Here is an 18,950-nt window from a genome sequence, read left to right as displayed (position 1 = left end):
AATTATTGCTCTTGCTAATGTTCATTTTAAAAGTGTAACAGTATAATTTTCCCTGGCGCTAATGTTATTTATTCGAATTTCAATGCACTCGTAATGAGTATACAAGTATGCAGATGTATTCATGCCCAGGGAAGCTGATATATACCACGTGTTGCATTAATGAAGCTACTTACGAAAGCTTATTGTTTGTATTACGGATGTGTGCGCTGTTGCTGTTGCCTGGTGGTGGCCCCGTGGCCTCGTCAAGCTGTATGTTTACAACTTTCTTCCCAGGGTGGCCTTCAACCACAGAGTTCCTCACTATAACACCCAGAGGGTAAACTGGCGCCACCGTCTATGCGAGTTTCTTAAAGGGCTGCCGTGCCCTCATGGGAATGACGGGATATGTGTCTGCGAGGCTTGTGTTGGCTGGTGTTGTACGAGGCTTTGTCTAAAACGTGGATATGGCTGCGCAAATAACGCGTTCCTAAAATAAAATCTACATAAAAGGCTTTCATTCACCCATATTACATCTCTCAATAAAGTTTACTCACCTACAATGCGGCATCAAGCGAAGAAAAGCAAGAACAGACGACAAGTTGATCCAAAGCGAGCGTGAATCTTGTTGTATGCCCTCCAACTTTAGCGGCCAGCTGATACTTTTTACGTTTCATAGAATTGTGCATGCAATAGTATGTCCTCAAAATTAAACAAAACAGGTGTTTGTGTAATAATAAAGCTAAAGCAGTTTTTACGTCCTGTTTTAGCAGGAAATGAATCATTGTGACAGACGGAACGGTGCTAGCCAGGCGCGTCTTGAAGGCGTTCTGGCTCTCCAAGAACGATGCCAATCCGAATCCACAATATACCGGCATTCCCATGCATACCACAGCGCAGCAGCGCCACATTTCCCTCTAGGTTTTATAATGTGAAACTCTATGCCTTCAACACTGTATTTTGTGCATGTTGTAAATAAACTTGACTTGACTTGTATATGTAACTCACAGTACTTGTCTTCTGTTGGGGTGGAGAGTTGAGCGTGTTGGTTGAGCATTATCTGAAGGGAAGGTGCGAAAATGACGACGGATGAAGAGAGAACACACATACCGGGCACCACTTCCAAAATGTTTAATTAGAAAAACACCACTATTGTATGCGGGAAGCGCAATCACAGTTTCTCAGTGCGCATTCACGTTCTGGTGAAGCAGTTCTTTGCATGATAATGATATTGTTGGAACACTTACGCACTTATCCCCTCCCTCAATGATCCTTTTGGCCTCAATTATTAAACAAACCCATTTGTCACGGCTTCTGGCAACCACAGCGGAGGCGTAGAAGTCTGGCTTACATTTACAGCCTCTACAATGAATTGTCAGGTGGCCATCACACCCACTGTTGACTTTGTTATCATGTTGCCTCAGCCTGTCATTCAGGCACTGCTCGGTTTGGCGTGTGATCCCGGCCGCCCCTCAATTAAGCGTCTGGCATCGTATTTGAAGACAAACACCTACTGCATACTCCCATCGGGCAAAGAAGCGAAGAAGCTGTGCGAAAACATGAACCTCTCAAAATTAGCTTGGGACCTTAGAAGTGCCCACCCTCGAGGTCTTATTCAGCGACAAGACCCATAAAGATTACCGGCCTTTAAGAGTAATTGCGTCGGAGCGCAAACTGCTTTTCTGTCAGTAAGGCTCCAGCTTCGAACAGTAGACAACCCCTACCTTCTAAATAATTCTGCACAAGTACTTGACTACTTGTTAAGGCAGCCAGTAATAGCATTAGAGGCCTTTTCTGTAGATCTGAAGGATCTCTATTATAGCATGCCAAAAGCAGAATTGCTTCAGTGCGTCCAGAAAGGCATTGACAATAATGGTTCTCTGTCATTTCAGAATGAAACGGGTATTCTGGAAGACAAATTCTTGGCTATGCTCGAACTTTACCTGGCTTCCACCTATATTGAATGGGACAGTCGTTTTTACTTGCAAAAGAGTGGCGATTGCATAGGTTCGTGTTGAGCTTCGATCTTGAGCGATTTATTCTTAGCTCGTGCTGGTAGAACCATGTCTAGCAGTCTCGACGGTAGTGGGTAGTCAACGTTTTGAGATTCGTTGACGACTTCCTAACTTTCGTAGATAAGAGTTTCTTTGACGCCGACTTGGTTGTTAGCCAAACATTGTCAACCTTCAGGCAGATTCTATCTCCCATAGAAGTGACCCACGAACATTCGGTAGATTCCTCCATCAGGTTTTAGATCTTAGATTGTATTTAACAAGTAACCACGTCTGTTGGCAGGATGAACCTCTGGCTAGTAAACCTCTGCTACCTTTTAGTTCCTCTCACTCGGTGCTATAGCTAAACGCAGCATTGCTAAGATGTGCCTGCGGATTTTTTTAGAGAAGTCCTGTCCACATTGAGCTGCGGCGAGTTTTTTTAAGCAGATTGACCGACTGGAAGAGGCAGGTTACCCGCAGCCTGTTCTAGTTTCCGTAGCGGAAACAATCCGGAAGAAGTCGCGAACTCGCCAACTGGCCCAGGTGCGGTATTCTGTAAGAGTCTACCTAGTGGACTGTCCATTTCGGCTGCCGCTGATTGGCTGCTGTTTGACGTGCAGGAAGGAGACTGGCAGGCACCTTCCTACACTTCAAGCAGCAGCCAATCAGCGACAGCTGAAATGGACAGTGCATTAAATACTCTTACAGAATACCGCCCCAGGAGCCACCTCGCGAAAAAGAAAAGGTAGCTGTCATACCTTACACACACGGCATGTCGCATAATTTGAAAAAGATTGCCAAGCGAGCTAAAGTAAATGTCGTGTTTTCTGCCCCGTGCAAACTTTCCAAACTCTGAAGAATTGCCTACATTTTTTTTCCGCAAGGCACCGGCCTGTATCACAAAGCATGATAACAAATACGTATATTGTCAGTGTATCGTATCTATGCATCGTATCTGGCGCAGCGCTGGCTTCACATCTACGGCACGTGTGACGTGACCGATACCTGTATCGCGCATGACCCATGGTGGTGAGGGAGCGCACCTTCTCCCACTTAGTGCACATATACACGGCTGTTGAATAAACGGGGACGTTTCCGCTCCCCTTGCTTGGAGCTTCTGGTCATGTCTCGCCTGCGGCACACCCCTATACAGTCAGGCAGGAGTAGTTTATGAGATGTGGTCCAAGCCGAGCAGTGGCTGCGGCAACATAATAACAAAGTCAACATTGCGAGGGAGGGCCACCTGTCAATTCATTGTAGAGACTGTAAATGTAAGCCCGACTTCTACGCCTGCGCTGTAGTTGCCAGAAGCCGTGAAAAATGGATTCGTTTAATAATTGAGGCCAAAAGGATCATTGAGGCAGGTTATAAGCGCGTAAGTGTTGCATCAATATCTCTATCACGCAAAGAACTGCTTCTCCTGAACGCGAATGCGTACTGCATTGGACGAATGCGCACTGATTGCGCTCCCTGTATAAAATAGTGGCGTTTTTTTTCTGATTAAACATTGTTGGAAGTGGCACCCTGTGTGTGTCTGTTCTCTCTTCGTCCGTCGTCGTTTTCGCGCCTTCACTTCAGACCTTTCTTCTGTGCAGGCTTCGTCGGAGTGCGGCATCTCCCGAGTTTGAACTATGCTGTTCCGACCGGCCCAAATTTCGACCTTACTCATCAGTGATCTACAGTACATTGTAAAGTTCCGTTGTATTGTCTAGTTCACGGTTTCATCAGTTCAAACGGCTGCTACGTCATGAGTGTTGGAAAATGACATAACGCTAATAGGTGGCGTGCAGAATAGCACCGCAAGGACAACGTTGGATTTAGTTAGATGCAACTAAGAATTTGTATTGTTGTTCACTCCCTATTGCAAGTTTTTCTAAGCTTAAGTTAGCTACTTAAATAACACGTTACAGTGTCAGATAACGTGTTGCGCTGCCGCAAGCTTGAGTGAACATTGGAACATTATATTCGGTGAACTTGTGCCCGAAAGAAAAAAACAAAACAAGCAGCAATGAAACACAAAGATAATCGCTAGCAATGCCACCCGTCATCAAAACCTCAACTTACGGGTCAGGTTCATCAACTATTATTTATGCCGGCCTCTCGATCGGTACACTCAACAAGATTTGCTCACACGCTTATAGCATCTTCGGGTGATCGATGCGATCATCCTAAACCGGAGGCACTGGGAGTGCAAGTAGGAGACATGTTACGCTAGCCGACAGTTTTACGGAGAAGTGACAAGAAAGGGAATAACAGCCGAAGGAAACTGCCTCCTCCACCGATAATGATAGTCGTCGCTGTGAACGCATCCATAGCCTCAATTCGCCAGCGCAGCAATGGAAATGCGCAATGTTACGTTACTGGAAAGCGACCAGATTTCTCGGTTGCTTCGACTGCATTACTGGGAGCGGCTGTCGGCAATCAGAGCTGGAGTCGGCCGGTCAGAAAGAGCCATCCGAATGTAGTCAGAGGGCCCCTTTTCGACCGTCCGTACAAGCTCCACCCTTCGGGAGCGGCACTTGAAGACGACCACCCAAAGATGCCATTACATTCGAGAATGTACAACAGCAGTTGTGTCACACGCGTAACCTCATAATAGTGTGCAAGCGCCTTTTGCTATAGAATGCGCTATAACATTAATTGTTTTCAAGTACAGTTGGTTCGCCCTGCGCGGAACGATACTTGATAGCTGGGATAACTTGGTGAAAAATGGTCACCGGCAAAAGTGAAATAACTTACGCATGACAATACGTTATCACTAGTAGAAAGCAAAGATTGTACCAATTTTTTTCAGAGAAGAGTGGTAAGGTATGCTGGTCATTATTTGTTAATGCATCCCATACCCTCGAAACACCGACTGGCTCCAATCCATATTTAACGCGAGAGTGGCACCAAAGAAAATGTCGGTAAAGCAGTGGGACCTCGGTCCCACTGGTAGAAAGGTGGGACGACAAGAAGGCGGGAAGGTGGGTGCAGGAAATTCTGCGGTGCATATATTACAGTGTAAGCTGTTATGGGCTCATTCCAATAGCCGTTTCGGTTCGCGTCGTTGGCCGCCAATGCCGCAGCCGCCGTTGGACGACCCAACCCTCCGCCAGTACGGTGGCGCCATCTAGTTGGTATGGTGGCGCCAACGCAGCTTGCGCAGGCGCAGACGACGAGATGCGATTCAGGCGAGGCGCCTCTCTCCTCTTTACATCCTACTCCCCCTCCCCCCTACGACGCTGCGTCCTGCTCCCTGATGGGCTGCAGAATTTGAGTGTCTCTTTCCTCCTTCATAATCAGTAATATATTCAATGCACTTCCGATGTGAGATGTGCGCCACGTATTCTGGATACCTCTTCCAGCGGTAGTGGCTCTTCGGTACACGTTATGGCATCCCCTCGCAAGATACGAACCGCTGCTGAAGAAGCAAATCATAGAACTACGTGCGCGGCTACAGCCAGGCATCCTCCAGTTCAGCAGACTGCTGTGCAGAGAGCATTAAAGCCGCAGCTCGCCGTCGACGCCGGGCGGACCCGGAGTCAAGTTCAGATCCTCCTCGTCAAAACGAGGCGAAGAAACTTTCTCGCGAAGACCCTGGTGTGCGTGGTGCCGAAATTGGAGCTACTCTTGAGCCGCTCCACCAGCTTACGCTGTGACTGTGCTGCGTGTGCCGTGCAGGCCTGTGACTTTTTCTGCCGTATTTGCCCGAGCATCATGCGCGTGTGTTCGTAGAGCACATCTGGTGACTTTGGCCTGATACTTTTGCGGGAACATTTTGCTGGGGATTAATGCTTCCAACGTGCGTTTGCCTATACTATGGAGAACAGGTCGGCCGCTTCGCAGTGCGTGGAGCTGGGCAAACATACTTTAAAATTGTATCGAGACACAGGTACAATATACTAAATATTTTATTTTATCCGATATGATATTCGCCATTTGTACCTGTGTAACTGCGCGCGGCGACGATTTCATCGCCGTACGGAACCTCAGGGCAACGGTGACGCCGACGGCAGAAATCCGCTTGGAGTGTCCATATAATTGCTATCGCAATAAAAACTCTCATTGGCCGTATGCTGTATGCACGAGTAAAAGCGTGCAAGGGACGTGCGCTTTCACGGGGAGCGAACGCACGGCGGAGAGCAAACGCGACTTGCTCCGTCGCGCGAAAGGCCGTGGGGGGAGGGGAGGGAGGGGAGGCGACGTTTAGCTGCGGCACAATATGCGTATCTTGTGACCGGGCGCAAGGGGAACTGGCGACTCAATCACAGTGTGAGAAGCTTTAACATAAAAGGCATGCGCTGCCGGTGTTTTGTTTCATGACATTTGTTTATGGGCTGCCATTCTCAAACTTCTGAGGAGCTGTATAAACTTGGACATGTAGCAGCACCAGCAACGCGCAGAACTGTTGTTTACGGCGGCGGCGTTTGCTCGCGTTCAAACCGAACGCAGGCACCGTTCGTGACGTGTTTATGAAGAATGTGCCAACCTTTGCGTACTCCCTAAGGCGGTGCACCGTAGCGACCATAAGGCCATCGTCCCTGTGGTCACTAAATAAATGAAAACCACCAGACCATATATATTTCTCATTCTTTAATAGTTCAAATAACCAATTACACCATCACATCTTAATAGTCATAATTGGAAACACTTAATTCCCACCATAGTATAGCTTCGCTGGTCTCCTATCTCCACCCCAGTGGAAGGGCGACAGATTTTATTGCGATAGCAATTATATAGACACTTCAAGCGGATTTCTACCATCAGCGTCACCGTCGCCGTCGTCGTGGCCACCGTGAGCCTCCGTATAAAGTCTAAGGACGATAAAATCGTCGCCACGTATCGTATGTGCGAGTGAAAGCTCGCGGGGCACGCGCGCTTTCACGGAGGCGAACGCACGGTGGAGAGCAAACGCGACTTCCACCGTCGCGCGAAAGGCCGAGGGGCATGGGAGGGAGGAGGGGGGGGGGCGACGCTTTGTTGCGGCACAAAATGCGTATCTTGCAACCGAGCGCAAGGGAAACTGGCGACGCGATCTCCCACGCGAAAGGAGGGGGGGGGGGCGACTTTTACTCTTCTAACAATTGCGTACTTTGCGCCGGTGCGGGCTGTCGCGCGCACCGTATCTTGAAAGCGATCTCCAGACGGCTCTGAGGATAGACCGCACGAACCCAGCTGCGCTCGCTGTGGCGGTCGCGCTTGTTCACGCCAGCGTTTTGACAGAGGTTGTCTGCGGTCACCGGGTGTGATCTATTCATGTTTGCTTGTACGCGCTGACACCACGCTTGTTAATTCAGTTAGTAAACGAAAGTGCCCAAGTTTATGCAGCCGATAAAACTACTATCCGTACTCCGTATAGCTCTCTACTAATTTGCTATCGCAATTGATGTTTCGCCTTTGGGGCGAAACTGCGACACTTCTTTTTTCATTACTTCGCTCTTTGCACGGTGCTCAACTTGTTCTCAAGCCTCTTTGTTAACCTCCAAGATTCTGACATATATGTTAGCACCGGTAGAATGCAATGATTCTGCACTTTTCAACGACAGTGATAAGCTTCCAGTCATGATTGTATAATGCCTTGCCCAATGATTTAACATTACCTTTGTCTTCTGCACAGTAATCTTCAACCCCACTCCTACACTTTCTCGGTTAAAGTCCTCAAGCAATGATCGCATTTTATCCCTTGTGTTGCTGCAGATGACAATGTCGTCTGCAAAACGAAGCTTGTTGAGATATTCGCAGTTGATCCTCAATCCTAAGTCTTCCTCTTATAACAGCTTGAATACTTAATCTAAGAATGCAGTGAATAGCATTGGATATATTGTGTCTCCTTGCCTCACCCCTTTTCTTGATAGGTAAATTTCTACTTTTCTTGTGGATAACCAAGGTAGCTGTGCAATCTTCTTATAAATTTCCCAAGATATTCACGTATGCCACCTGATGCACAATGTGACTACTTCAGAAACGGTGCGCGGATTCCTGGCCAAAAGCATCTGGAATGCGCCGTCATCGATGCCTTTGAGGATGTGCTGAACTTTATCAGCTTCGGGCATGGCGGCGTTGACAGGTTTACAAAGGTCGACGACTTCTTCAATGTAGCTAGAGAAAGTTTCACCAGTCTGCTGTGCACGGGCTCGCAAGCGCGGTTCAGCGCGTAGTTTGCGGACGGCAGCTCGATCAAACACTTTAGTGAAAGACGTCTGGAAAGTTGACCATGTCGGCATGTCGACTTCGTGATTATGGAACCAGAGCTGGGCAACGCCAGTAAGATAAAATATGACGTTGGTCAACTTCGCGACGTCGTTCCACTTGTTATGCGCGCTCACCCGTTCATACGACGTAAACCAGTCCTCCACGTCCGTTTCATCTGTGCCGCTGAAGACCTTCGGATCACGTTGCCGAGGAACCCCGGTGCAGATGACGGGCTGGGGCGCAAGCGCCGGCGGATGTGTGTTGTCGGTCATGATGGGCGGAAGCGTTCGGGTTCGAAGCTCCAGGGAGCAAGCGGCGGAGGAATTCCAGCAACCTCTACCAATTGAGAAGATATTGTAGCGTTAGCTACACTGGCCTAGCCAAGCCCGTTTCGCGCGGCACATTAAGAGCCGTGCTGCGCATGCGCAAGGATCAGTGATGTCACACGGCTTGCGCACCGGAGCCACTGTAGCCGGCACCTCTCGCGCACTCCGCCGCCGCCGCGCGCGGCTCACCGCCGCCGGTCTGCGCATTCCCGAGGAGTGACGTCGTAGCCGTGGTAGACGCACTGGCGCCGGCCCGCGCTCGCTGTGCAGTCGCCGTCTGACACTGCTCTGGAGCCGCTGCGCTTCTGACTGGCGTTTGCCAGTGTGGTATAGCCATGGAGAAGGAGAGCGCAAATGCTGCTAAACAGCGCAGAAGAACGGACAAGCTTGACTCATAAGAATAATCTTATCTTAAGAATAATCTTAAGAATAAGCTAAGAATAATCAGCTGAACCTTTGCTTACGCTACGTATATCCTGGCATGGCCGAGCTAAGCCACTGCAACGTTTTTATTGGCGGTGTCCTTCAAGGACGCTACGAGTTCCAAGAACGGTGAGGCAACGTGGAGAACCGTCTCCAAAGACACCAGCGACCAACAGCGCGAGCAGAGCGGGCCGAGCGTTGGCGATGCCACTGGACGGAGGCGCGTCTTATTCACAACTCCTCGATTTCGCAATGCCTCCATGACTGGTGGTATCTCTAGCGAATCAAATATTTTTTATAACCTATGAAAATCATATAGATCGGTTTACTGTACTCGGCAGATTTCTCATTTACCTGATTGATGTCATGTATCTGATCCATTGTAGAATATCCCTTCCTCAACCCAACCTGTGGTCTTAGTTGATTGAAGCAGAGTGTTGCCCGGATTATATTGGAAACTATCTTGGTGAATATTTTATACAATACTGAAAGCAAGCTGATGGGCTTATAATTTTTCAGTTCTCTAACGACTCCCTTCTTATGGATTAGTATAATGTTGACATTCTTTCCGTTCCCTGGTACACTTGGCGTCGTGGGGCACTGCATATAGAGGGCCGCAAGCTTTTAAAGCATGTCACCTCCGTCTTCGATTCAATCGACGGTTATTCCAAATTCTCCGGCCACTTTTCCCATGTCTTGCAAGGTCCTTCTAACTTCATTGCTAGTTATATAAGGAGCCTCTGTATTTTGGTCATCACTACTTCGAATGAAGATAGCGTGGGAGCTCTGGGTGCTGTATCTGACTGCACCAGTACTGCCTAACATGACAGGTAGCAAACTCAAAAGTAGTTGACGCCACACCGTCTTTTTTATTCTCGTAATTATCTAGCATATTAAAGCTCTCCTCTCGCTATGAATGAAGAATTTGTTATTACATAATCGTAATCTTTAATTTTACCTGCATTTCATATTCAAGTTTAGTGTCCCACCTTTTTCAGTGCCCATTCAGAGGTAATTAAGTGAGGACGTAGACGCATCTACTCTGTCCAAGGTGTTCGGTTTCAAAGATAATAGAAGAAAGGTGAGTGAACTTGTGGCGGAGCATTGTATAACACATCTGGGCTCATAGCGTTAATACGCGGAGTATAAAGAAAGGCGGGCATCGTATTCTGTTGTAGGCCTTCTCACACTGCTGCCTAATTGCGACGGCAGCTACGTTTCCTTACTCATGGCAATTAAATCTTTCCAGACAGCGAACTGCTACCTAAATTAAGTGCAGCTACCATAGCATAGTATAGCAATACGAACTGATACATGTCGCTTGGCTTCAAACACCACAACGGCATGCATAGGGATGTGCGAAAGCAGTAGCCAGCGGGACGAGGTTGCCGCGCGCGCGAATAGGTGCGGTAAAAAGTCGTTCTGATGCGTAGGACCTGCTCTTGCACCTTCTAATATGGGGGTACTTACGGTAACGGGACTTTCTCTCTTAAAGTGCACTCAAAGGACTCGAAATCTGCAATGAAATCTATTTCTTAAAGATAAGTTCCCACGCAGTTTAAGATGCAGCATAGAAAACCTCGCTGATATAGCAATTCGTTTCGGGCACATATCCGCGCGTATTTTTACAAACTGGTCCTAATCACAAAGTTCGTAGGAAAATGTTCGTTATGATCAATCTTGCCATTCATTCTATGACTACGATGCCCGTACAACAGAACACCGGCAAACCACAGGTTGCTGAGACATTGTCCGTTTATTTATTTATTTCATATAACTCACAGGCTCCAGAAGGAGTATTGCGTGAGGGGGGCGGTACAGATAACAAATAACAATTGTGGAGCAAGAACATGTTATACGGTTACACATATAAGAACACAACGAGAATCAAATAATAAACAAAGAACGCAAAATAAAAACAAAAAGAAAGGAAGGTCAACTAACAGCTGTTAGCTTTCCAGTATGCAGTAAAGCAAACAATCTTAGCACAAATGCTTACATAAATACACAACAATGAAGTTAAGAACAACAAAACTAAAACAGGCACTGATTTTTAGCGAAGTTGTCATGAGTAAGACGCCGGCGGCGACATAAAAGAAGAAAAGGACGAAGTAAACGGAGAGTTCTGAACGGCGCGAGTGCGCGAGGCGCGTGACCCGAGGTATGGTCGCGGGAGAAATGGCACTGAGCGAGCATTATCGACGTGGCTCCGGGCCAGGAAGGTCGCATCGCCAGCTCCGCTCTGGCTACGGGAGACTTGGGGCTTCGGCCGAGTCCGTGACGCGGGCAGTCCGAGGTGTGGCCGTCGACCTCGGAGACGTAAGAGCGAGGCTCCTTGGACCAGCTGCAGCACCACACGGCATGGCCGGGCACTCTAGAGAGGATCCCCCTTCATCGGCAGACCAGCGCGTTTGATAATCCCCCGCCAATTGTGATGTTTTGTGTTGATGATGATGTATGGTGTTTAATGGCGCAAGGGCCAGATATGGCCAAAGAGCGCCAGGCCAGTGTTCATGAGTTGACAATGGAGCAATGAATTGCGAAAGGTAGATGTGTCGTGGCTGTAAAAGGGCCTAAAAACAATCGCTGTAAAATGCGTAAAATGTATATGTAATAAAATTATGGCAATGGCTAATGAGGTGCACTATGATCACGAAAGAACAAATTGCAAGATAATGACGATAGGCGAAAATATATCACAGACAAATCTTTTTAAAAAGCACTACTGCCTTGACAGACCCTTTCAAAACGTAAGGGCCTGGAGGCGCGTGCTATGCAAAACTACTGTCGCGGCGACATCTCTCTGAAGAGAGGACGCGCTACGAAACTATTGGACAAATAACATGCAGTACAACATCGCTCAGAAAATCCAGAACAGCTTTAGTGCTAAACAGAGGTTCGTCGCCAAGGAACATAGAAGGGTGGAGAGGGAGACGGCACCGGTACGCTAAAGGGAAGTGTCTTTTTCTCTCTCTTTCGGCTTCCCTGCACTCCACGAGCACGTGTAGCACGGTAAGCCTCTCTCCACATCTACCACAGGTTGGCGGGTCATTTCCAGTTAAGAGAAAATTGTGGGTGCCATATGTATGTCCTATTCTCAGACGAGAGAATAGGACATTAGTTCTTCGTATTTTTGTAACAGGATGCCACGGGCCAATTTGTGGCTTAACTAAGTGGAGCTTATTGTTCGTTTCGGCATCCCACAAGCGCTGCCAGTGGCTTCGAAGTTTCTTTCTCAAGTAAGGCTTGAGATCTGTGGCAGCGATAGAAGCGGTAGGGTTAAGGGCTCGCGATGTAGTTGATGTGGCCATTTGATCAGCCAGAACATTGCCCTCGATGCCTCTATGGCCAGGCACCCAGCATATAATAATATGCTGGTTAGACAGGTATGCCTTGCACAGAGCAGAATACAGTTCAATAAGTACAGGGTTTTTGTGTCTATGTAGAGTCATGACGGCTTTTACGACGCTTAGGGAGTCTGTAAATATTATTGATCTTTTGAGTTTTGATTCGCCTATACTCTTCACAGCCGATAAAAGTGCGTAGGCCTCAGCCGTAAAAATGCTTGTTTCCGGGTGCAGTACATCGGACTCGGAGAACGATGGGCCGACTACTGCATAAGATACCCCTGCATGTGACTTGGAAGCGTCGGTGTAAAACTGAGTGCAGGACGAGTACTTGAACTGGATTTCCAGAAAATGCATCCGGATATGTGCCTCTGGAGCATCTTTTGTGACCTCTACAAACGAAGTATCACACTCTATGAGTTGCCACTGCCACGGTGGCATTGGCTTTGCTGGGGCCATCAGAGTATTTTCAAGTAGTGGGATGTCCATTTCTTCACTAATTTTTCTTACACGTAGTGAAAAGGGTTCTCTTGCTGTCGGCCGGTTATTAAAGAGTGTGGAACTGGTCATATTATTTACGGTTGAGAAGGACGGATGTTCCGGGTTTGAATTTACTTTCAGGAAATAGGTGAGGCTTAAGGATGAACGTTGCATATCAAGCGACCACATGTCCGCCTCTACATACAGGCTTGCCACAGGACTTGTCCTGAAGGCACCAGTGGCTAGGCGGATGCCTAGATGGTGTACAGGATCCAGCATCCTTAGGGCGCTTGGCGTAGCGGAATGGTACACTATGGCGCCGTAATCTAATCTTGTAAGTATGAGGCTCTTGTACAAATTTAAAAGACACTGTGTGTCACTACCCCAAGCGGTGCGTGACAACACTTCTAGAATATTCATTGTTTTCATACACTTGTTTCTTAGATACCGTATGTGTGCCACAAATGTAAGCTTCGTATCTAGAATCATACCTAAAAATTTATGTTCTGTTTTTACGTGCACGCGTTCTCCCTGCAACTCAATGTCAGGATCGGGGTGCAGACCCCTCTTTCTGGAGAACAGGACGCAGGTAGTCTTTTGTGGGTTAAGGCTAAATCCATTCTCGTCTGCCCACTTAGACACCTTGTTCAGACCAAGCTGAATCTGCCGCTCACAGACTGCGAGGTTGCACGAGGCGAAACCTATCTGCACATCATCGACGTATGCAGAATAAAACATGTTTCTTGGGATATACAAACGTAAAGAACTCATTTTTACGATAAAGAGAGTGCAACTGAGCACCCCACCCTGTGGCACTCCAGTTTCCTGCACAAAAGGTCTTGATACAGCATTTCCCACACGAACACGGAAAGTGCGATTAGATAAATAACTTTCTATGACATTTAACATGTTACCACGTATACCAACGTGCGAGAGGTCTCTAAGTATTCCAAACCGCCACGTGGTATCGTAGGCTTTTTCTATATCAAGGAATACAGAGAGAAAGAACTGTTTATGGACGAAAGCTTCACGAATTTGCGTCTCAATACGTATCAAATGGTCGGCGGTGGATCGACCTTCTCGAAACCCGCATTGGTACGGGTCAAACAATTTGTTTGATTCAAGAAAATGTATCAGTCGGCGGTTAATCATTTTTTCGAATAGTTTGCACAGGCAGCTTGTTAGTGCTATAGGGCGGTAACTCGAAGCAGACGATGGGTCCTTGCCCTCCTTCAGTATAGGAATGACAATGGCCTCTTTCCAGGCAGAGGGGATCTTGCCGGAGGTCCATATAGCATTGTATAGGGAGAGGAGAGTTTTCTTTGTTTCATGAGGAAGGTGCTTCAGCATTTGATAAGCTATGCGGTCAGAGCCTGGCGCAGACTTGTTGCAGCAACTAAGTGATGCATACAGCTCAGCAATGCAGAATGGCTGGTTGTATGCCTCGTTTCCGGTACCTTTTCTTTCTAGTTTCTGTTTTTCTATTGTAGCCTTGTGCCTTTTAAATGTTTGTGAATAATGGGATGAGCTGGCCACATGTTCAAAATGTGCTCCCAGACAGTTAGCTTGGTCTTCCAGACTGTGGCCTTGTGTGTTTACCAACGGGATTGAAAAAGTTTGTAGCCCCTTTATCTTGTTAACTTTTTTCCAGACTCTGCCCTCTTCTGTATATGAGTTGATACCTGATAAAAACTTCTCCCAACTCTCTCTCCTGGCCTGTCGGCGCGTTCTCCTGCCCTCCGATTTTATTTTCTTAAAATTGACAATATTCTCCGCAGTTGGGGAATCGCGTAGCAACCCCCACGCTTTGTTTTGTTTCCTACGAGCGTTCCGACATTCCTCGTTCCACCATGGGACACGGCGTTTGCAGGTCGCACCACTCATTTCTGGTATACATTCAGAAGCAGCATTGATTATGAAAGATGCAAGATACTCAACGGCAGCATCAATTCCCAGCAAATATATGTCAGGCCACGAGATACCACTTGTAAGACTCTTGAATTTCTCCCAATCTGCCGTATCCAAGTTCCACCGGGGAGCTTGTGGTGGAGGTTCGTTTTGTAGTGGTGATCTCAGCAGTATGGGGAAGTGGTCACTCCCGTAAGGATTTTTTATCACTTCCCATTTGAGTTCAGGAAATATAGACGGGAAAGCTACACTGAGATCAATGGAAGAAATAGTTTTGTTTGCGAGATTGTAGTAGGTGGGTTCCTTTTTATTCAGGAGACACGCACCAGAGGAGAAAAGAAATTGTTCGATTAGGCGTCCTCGCGCATCGATACGCGTGTCGCCCCACAAGCTGCTGTGTGCATTCAAATCGCCAAGAACGAGGTAAGGTTCTGGTAATTCATCTATAAATGACTGAAATTCATGCTTGTGTAAAGGATAATGTGGGGGTATGTAGAGCGAGCAAATGGTGACGAGTTTACCCAGAAGTACAGCGCGAACGGCTACCGCCTCAAGTGCCGTTTTGAGTGGAAGTGGCTGACAGGCTACACTTCTGTCGAGTATGATGGCCACACCACCAGATGATGTGGCAGAATCCTCGCGATCTCTTCGGAAAACAATATTCTGACGTAGGAAGTTGGTGTTTCTGGAGTTTAGGTGCGTTTCTTGAACACACAGCACCTTTGGATTAAATTTATTGATAAGTTCTTGGATGTCGTCTAGGTTGTGGATTAGTCCTCTAACATTCCACTGCATTATTGTGTTCATGTTGGATGAAAATAAAAGGCGCTGTGTGTCTGAAAAGGGAGGAGAGTGACTTTACTTTACAAGGCCTTTGTCAGGCCCTGTAATTGGTGTTTTGTCTTTTCTGGAGCGGTCAAGAGAACCTCGCCGCTCCTTCGACGCTACCTGCGCCGTTTGGCTTGGACTGGTGTCCATAGCCTCTTGCGAGGCACTGGACACCCGCTCCAAAGAGCGATGTGTGCGTCGCGTAGACTTCGTCTCGAGCGACGAAGTCTTCGTCCCCACCGTACCGGAGGTCGACAGGACCCCTGTGGCCTCTGCAGTGGCCTGGCTGCTGCCGGAGCTTGTAGAGGCCACTGGTGTGGACACTTTGAGAGATGGCAGGGCAGCGTTGGCTGCTCCCACCTTAGGGGCGGGTGGCGTTAGCCTCGGCACGCTAGGCGTGGTCCGGGCTACCGCCAGAGGCCGTTGTGGTGCCGCCCCCCGTTGCACCACTTCGGCGAAGGATGTTTTCAGTGACAATAATGATGAGATCCGTTGTCGAGCTTCACGGAATGTTATATTCTCCTTAACTTTTACTGTAATTATTTCCTTTTCTTTCTTCCAGGCTGGACAAGCTCTGGAGTATGCAGGGTGACTGCCGTCGCAGTTCGCACAATGTACCTCGTCATTATTGCAGTCGTCAGCAGAGTGAGCGGTTGTGCCGCACTTTGCGCAAATAAGCTGCCCTCTGCAGCTCTGGGATGCGTGACCAAATCTCTGACATTTGAAGCATCGTCGTGGGTTGGGGATATAAGGTCGAACATGAAGTTTTACATAGCCGGTTTCGAGAGTCTCAGGTAAAGTAGTTGAGTTGAAAGTGAGTATTAAGTGCTTCGTTGGGATTTCGATGTCATTCCGCCTGATTTTGATGCGCTGCACGTGGATTACGCCTTGGTCCTTCCATCCATCCAGGAGTTCTTCTTCATTCAATGTCATTAAGTCTTCATCTGATACCACGCCTTTCACTGTGTTCATAGTTCGATGTGCGCTCACAGAAACAGGTATGTTACCAAAAGCTACGAGGTGTGCGAGTTTGTTGTGTTGTTCCTTGTCTTTGAGTTCGAGGAGCAAATCTCCACTTGACATCTTTGTTACCTTATAACCAGCTCCAATGGTCTCTTTTAGGCACTTGGCCACAAGAAATGGGGAAATTGCTCTAGCTTTCGTAGATGACTGCTCACAGTGAAGGACGTGGAATTTGGGGAAAGTTTCATTGTTTTTCGGCCAGAATAGCGAGGTTGCGTCGGTGCGTACCCTTTTCGAGGCACGATCGGTAGAAAAGGGGTTTGAGGATCCCATGGAAATAAGTGATTTATTCGGCAACGGCGTCTGCCACCCACCACGGAGCCCAACAAGGGGACGTGGCAGAACATATAAACAAGTCTGCACAGCGCCAGCAGTATGCCGTTACTATAACCCAATATGGTATACCCAAGGTAGGACAGCCACACCAGGTTAATCCTTGCCGCCAGGAAAAGTGGAAGTGAATAGAAAAGATGAGAAGACAGGAAAGATGAAAAGCGGGAGAAAAAGACGAAGATTGAGAGGAAGACAGGAAAAGGCGACTGCCGATTTCCCCCGGGTGGGTCAGTCCGGGGGTGCCGTCTATGTGAAGCAGAGGCCGAAGAGGTGTGTTGCCTCCGCCGGGGGGCCATAAAGGTCCGAACACCCAGCATCGGCTCAGCCCCCAGGATCCCCCTTTCCCCAGACACGGCTAAGCCGCGCACGGCAACACGCGGGAGGGTCCAACCCTCATGTGCTCGGGTCCGTGAAGTCGCAACACACCAAACGCCTGCTTAGGCAGACGCCCCTGCGGGGATGTTTTTTTTTTTTTTTGTGTCACAGATCTCGGGGGCGTGTGGGTGTTATGAGAGATGAGATTGGGAAACGCATGGCCACACACCAAGCAGGTTTTAATTACACGCAAACTCAAAACACGACATAAAGCTCACTCCAACTAACACACACTGAATGAAAAACTACCAACAAATATACAACTTAATAAAGCAATAAACATGCCCTAAATTCCTATCCACGATAGTTCTGGGCGTTTTCTACATCAAGGTCTGGCAACTCTGGCCTACTCCTATCTCCATACAAGCATGGATCTCTCACTCAGTTCGTTGCTGTGGTTGCTCGTATCTTCCCGGCCGGAATCTCGTAGAATCTTTTTCCATGTGGTCATTTCGCCGATCTTCGCATAAACGTTGCTGCAAAGAAGTCGGTCCTTCAACTCGCTCGTCTCCGGAGCCTGGGTAACCCGGTCCCTGTTGCTGACGTGGCAGGGAGGCTTGACGGAGTAGGCCTATTGACGTCTCCGCCCGTTGCTTCCGTCTATCTCTCTTGGCCGGTGCCGACGTGGCGTTCCGGGGATTAACAAACGCGCTGGTCTGCCGATGAAGGGGGATCCTCTCTGGAGTGCCCGGCCATGCCGTGTGGTGGTGCAGCTGGTCCAAGGAGCCTCGCTCGAACGTCTCCGAGGTCGACGGCCACACCTCGGACTGCCCGCGTCACGGACTCAGCCGAACCCCCAAGTCTCCCGTCGCCAGAGCGGAGCTGGCGATGCGACCTTCCTGGCCCGGAGCCACGTCGATTATGCTCGCTCAGTGCCGTTTCTCCCTCGACCATACCTCGGGTCACGCGCCTCGCGCGCTCGCGCCGTTCAGAACGCTCCGTTAACTTCGTCCTCTTCTTCTTTTATGTCGCCGCCGGCGTCTTACTCATGACATGGCTCCCCTTTTAAGAGTTTTTTCTCAAAAAACTGCTTTCTCTGGGCCTTCTTTTTGGCGGCGAACTTGACTTTTTCGGTGACTTGCGTACTTCTCTTTGCGTCGGCGTGTCTCACCGCTCATCACTACACTTTCGCGCACCATTCACATTTCACTCCACAGTACATTGCACTGAATTCTTCGCAATGTTCATTGTCTCAAAACACTCTACATCAATAAACTTGTTCACTGCACACATTTGTGGAAACTGACAGTTCAACTGTTGTATGGCATTCCTAAATTATATTTCTCTTGTAGCCTACCAGTTATACCTGTTCTATTTTTCCTCCTTTTACGGAGCTCCCACGCTTCCCTACGTACGGCCTGCTTCTTCCTCTTTCCTCCTCTAGCACATTTCTTGGGCGGCTTGGAATGTCCCTGCCTTAACTCTGGCTTCTTCGACTTTTTCATTGGCGTACTCATCTCATGCGCACGCGTTTTATTACGCTTTTTCCGTTTCAATCTCCGGTGAATCTTCTTACCCCTTCGTGTTGCGCGTTTCGGGTGATTATAGTATCTACCGGCTTTACTCTTTCTCTTGGAGTCTAACTGCCTCATCATGTCTGGTGCCTGGTGATCCCTGATACAGGCTTCATTTACCAACGCCCTGTCTTTCCGAGGTGTAGCTATTTTACCCCCTACTGCCTTCAGCTCTTTGGTTATGCAAACCTTACAAACCTCGATCGGGCTGTCTCCCATCCTTTTATCATTGTCTTTCTTGATCAAGGG

At 48.2% G+C, this 18,950-nt stretch overlaps 1 protein-coding gene across 2 annotated transcripts in view; it reads left to right on the top strand.

The window, feature by feature from the left end:
* Positions 1-18,950, top strand: part of LOC119454627 (keratin-associated protein 21-1-like) — a 569,870-nt gene that overhangs the window by 133,996 nt on the left and 416,924 nt on the right. The window contains exon 1 of one of the 2 annotated variants that reach the window (XM_049666918.1): positions 1,981-1,990. The exons of the other annotated variant lie outside the window; for it this stretch is intronic. The gene's annotated coding sequence lies outside the window, so the exon portion shown is untranslated. Of the gene's footprint in view, positions 1-1,980; positions 1,991-18,950 lie in introns of those variants that run through there. 2 annotated transcript variants of the gene reach the window in all.

The sequence above is a fragment of the Dermacentor silvarum genome, chromosome 5 (assembly GCF_013339745.2).
Source record: "Dermacentor silvarum isolate Dsil-2018 chromosome 5, BIME_Dsil_1.4, whole genome shotgun sequence".
In the NCBI taxonomy this organism is placed as follows: Eukaryota; Metazoa; Arthropoda; class Arachnida; order Ixodida; family Ixodidae; genus Dermacentor; species Dermacentor silvarum.
The sequence above is the reverse complement of the archived record's forward strand: the minus strand, read 5'-3'. Positions and strand labels throughout refer to the sequence as shown.